At 44.4% G+C, this 4,010-nt stretch overlaps 1 protein-coding gene across 2 annotated transcripts in view; it reads right to left on the bottom strand.

The window, feature by feature from the left end:
• The window catches only part of ndst3 (N-deacetylase/N-sulfotransferase (heparan glucosaminyl) 3), a 48,238-nt gene extending 45,898 nt beyond the window's left edge, over nt 1-2,340 (bottom strand). The window contains exons 1-2 of one of the 2 annotated variants that reach the window (XM_080462649.1): nt 2,101-2,340; nt 1-256 (exon numbers count right to left, since the gene is read on the bottom strand). The exon at nt 1-256 is cut by the window's left edge and continues 1,039 nt beyond it. The gene's annotated coding sequence lies outside the window, so the exon portion shown is untranslated. The remainder of the gene's footprint in view (nt 257-2,100) is intronic. The other variant, XM_080462650.1, reaches the window with a different exon arrangement.
• Between the last annotated feature and the right edge of the window lie 1,670 nt (nt 2,341-4,010).

The following is a 4,010-nucleotide window of genomic DNA, read 5'->3' as shown; positions in this document are numbered from 1 at the left end:
CTTTTTTTGATTTGCTGGAATCTGGGGAGTGCGTGCAGAATTATCGGGGTCAGACAAACCCACAAGATTGTCTATGTGTGTGAGACAGGAGCAAAGCCACTCAAGGACGGGTCATGTAACCATGGCAGGTGAAGAAAGGAGTTGTGCCGGATATTGGGGAACGGAGATCTTGATTGTGTAAATTCAGCTGAGGAACTCTTCTTCAAATCCTCACGTAAGAAGTACATGCACAGACGGAGCCAGCGATGATTAATATCTGCAGAGAAAGGGGACAAGGAGAAAAGAAAAAGAGTGAATTTGTTGGGCAAGGTTGAATAGTATGCATTAGTCCTTTCTGTGCATGCTCGCAGGCATGTGTATACCTAGGTTGTGCCACCCAGGGGAATGTGAGGGCACAGCTGGTAACTACAGCGCTGATTGAAAACAACTTGCATCCTTAGGGCTTAGCCAACCTCTGGCACACACACACAGAACACAAACACACACACACACACCAGCACATACACACATTCAAAATGACATCACAGTTAAAAGCACAAACACAACACAAAAGTCAATCCTCGCAAATAAACAACAGCTGGTTGTGTGCTAATATGGCAGTGTGGGGAGGTGGATTGGAGCTCAACTAATCAGTTCCATAAAGCTCTACAGAGAATTCCTCTAATTGTGCCAAACTCTGTGCACCTCTGTCCTATTTCTGAACCTAATCATCTGAAATACCACAAAATTAGAGTTGGAATCCTTTTGCCAGGAGCACTAATCTGGGGGGAGCCCGTGACAGTACAGAGGAAATGAAGAGCGAGAGAAAGTGCAAGAATATGACAAGAGAGTAGAGCACAGAGGGGAACAAAATGCAATGAATTATAGAGAGAGACAAAAAAGACCAGGATTAGCATCTTAATGTATGTGCCGGGAGCCAGGGAGAAGAAAAGATCTCACAGCATCTCTTTCTCTCTCTTTTCTCTCCACCCCCCACTCTGTCTTTTTACACCCCTTTTCTCTCCTTCTGTCTGTTTGAATATCAATAGTCTTTCCTCATGTTTTCTATCCTTTTTTTTCTTCCCTTGCCTCTAGTGAAACACACGAAAAGAGAAGGTCATAAAAGAGGGACTCCAATCATATTCCATAAGTATCAGACCAGAAAAAGAGGATGAAAAGAACTCAACGCTTTTCTTTGTATTCAGGCCAAGCCACAGAAGAAAGTTGTAATATTTGCTTAAATGAAATGTGTGTCACCCTAACTGGCACTTGGATAGGGCTACTATCTGTGAGAAATGCTCTGTTTGAGTTCTTAACGCACACCAAATGTGTAAGAGATAAACTACCGTGCGCTACGGAGAGTTGTATGCACTTACTCAGTGTTAGAGGAAGCTAATTTAAAGTGAGCTTTGAAAGGAGAACCTCCAGCTGAGTTTCTCCACTGACAGAGCTGATTTAACCTGTTACTGCAGGTATCTATGGGACTATTTGGAGCCACCGGAGGGCGCTGCGATTTGATTAACGCTGACACTTCACCTGAAAGTTTTTGGTTGTTATTTTCGTGGGTGTTCATATTATTTGAAATACAAATCTATATATATAGATATTTAAAAACAACAACAGATGATGGATTATACTTCTCTCATGTTTTGATTTTCTTGTTAAAAGTAACATGGAAAAAGTTTTGAACCCATCCAGAGTTAAATTCGAATTAGAAAACCAAAACTAAAAAATATATATATATTAGCTAATTTGGCATTGGTATTATATTATGATATTATCTGAATTAAAGCTACTTGACATCTTATTTTTGCAGTTAAACGGGCAATATTATATCGATTAACATTAAAAGTGCCGTGCGTTGAGAACAATTTGAAAACAAATGAATCGGGGATGGAAAAAAAATCTGCTTAATTTTCATAGATTGATGATGTTAAAAAAAAGAAGAAGAAGAAGAAAAGGCAAACCGCAGTAAAATGTGACTGACCTGACACACGCGTTAACTTAAGATAAAATGTTGGACTAATTGCAGCAGGTAATTGCAAAGGAGTTTTTCTGTTGTTTTTTTCCTCCAGTCGCTGAACTTTACGATAAAGAAGCAGCACCGGCGCGCTCACTCACCTCTAACCGGGGCTGTGGTGCTGCCGGGTGGGGAAGCGCGACGAGGCGAGCCGTGGAGCGCGGGGCTGCTTTGGGTGAGTCCGGGGCTCCGTTCGCGGTGGCGCACCACTCCCGTATGTTTTGGATGCTGAGGCGCTGTGCCATCTCTCTCTCTCTCTCTCTCTCTCTCTCTCTCTCTCTCTCTCTCTCTCTCTCTCTCTCTCTCTCTCTCTCTCTCTCTCTCTCTCTCTCTCTCTCTCTCTCTCTCTCTCTCTCTCTCTCTCTCTCTCTCTCTCTCTCTCTCTCTCTCTCTCTCTCTCTCACTAGTGCAGCAGGGGCGGCCAGCCGGAATGATCCGTTCTCCTCCCCCTTTTCATCATTCCTCGCTTTCACAAGCTCCGTCTACCCCGCTGTCATCCCTCCTCCACCCCCCCACCCCCCACCCCCTTTTATCGTGGCTTATTAAGGTGGAGATTAGGCGGCGAGTAGATGGAGGAGCACCGATCTCAGGCTGCCCGTTAACAACCGGCTGTCGCGCGTAAACGCGCCGCTTTAAGAGCGCCTACACAAGTGGAGGCGATCGAGGCGCGGAGATGGGGGTGGGAGATAGGAGCGAGAGGAGCGAGAGGAGGGGAGGGGGCTCGGTTTGATTGACACAAACAGGCTTTTCCTCGGGCATCAGCGATCACGGGGCCCGGTAAAAGCTCACGGCCCGTTAGTTGGTGTTAGTTGAATGAGGGCTGTCACACATCGATACGCACCGGTGCAAGTTAATGGTGCGCCTTACTGATTTTTCTCTCGCGCCCTGCACAAGTTGTAGTACTTAGAAAGAAAGAAAAAAGGAGGGGAAATTGTCACACTCGTGTGCTTGACTGGCAATGAAGATGATGAAAAAGCGTTCTTCAGTGATTGACGTTAGTATATGATGTTACATTTACATTAAAAAAAATGCATGTTTGTTAAAAGTCGTCGTCACCATAGTGCCTCTCTTCTGTAGTGTCAATCAACAAATCACAGCTTGCCAATCACAGCAGTTTTAACTTGATTAGGTGTTCCCTTTTCACTCCCTAGTTCATCAATCTCTCTAACCTGTTTGCACTGACACACTCTTTACTCACACAAATCTCAGTGGAGCTGGTGGGCCCCCCATTCACATTGTAATGGCCTTACAATAGAGTTTATTTAGTGTGTGTGTGTGTGTGTGTGTGTGTGTGTGTGTGTGTGTGTGTGTGTGTGTGTGTGTGTGTGTGTGTGTGTGTGTGTGTGTGTGTGTGTGTGTGTGTGTGTGTGTGTGTGTGTGTGTGTGTGTGTGCCTGTGTGTGCTTGAGAGAGGATACGTCAGACATGTGAAGAAGAAAAAAAACTAGAGAGACACAAGATTGTGCTATTTGAGACAGTCTCAAAGGGATGAGAGGGGGGCTGAGCATTCTGTTTACGAGTTCAAGTATGTATGGAACATATGAGGCACAAGCAGAACACAAAATGTTTCCATATTCTTTTTACTGATTTGGGGAATCTAACGTGTTTGTTCATAATCTCGCTAAAGATGTACTTCTTTGTGACTCTCAGTCAGCCAACTGACTAAGCATCACTGGTGAGAAATGGAGTTCGAATGAACAATAACAGCCAAAATATCATGCCCTGCAAAGTGGAATTTAGATATAATGATGGTTTGGATTGGAGTGCGATTGTGTTTGTATGTAAATTAGTGTCAGTGGGTGAAGTGTAATTAGAGAGGCTGTTCACCCATTTCCTCCACATTACAAGCAAAGAGCCACTTCTGCCACGGTGCTAGTTGGGAGACAATAACCCTGAAATGAAAACTAGATGACTGCACACGGGGCGGCCGGCATTGTTGGCCATTAAGTGCATGGGCTTTCATGCATGTGTGACCTAAAGGTAGTCATAGAGACACTCATTACGACAAACTA

The sequence above is a fragment of the Lipophrys pholis genome (genome assembly GCF_963383615.2).
Source record: "Lipophrys pholis genome assembly, chromosome: 5".
In the NCBI taxonomy this organism is placed as follows: domain Eukaryota; kingdom Metazoa; phylum Chordata; class Actinopteri; order Blenniiformes; family Blenniidae; genus Lipophrys; species Lipophrys pholis.
This window is presented reverse-complemented; position numbering and strand designations above follow the sequence as displayed.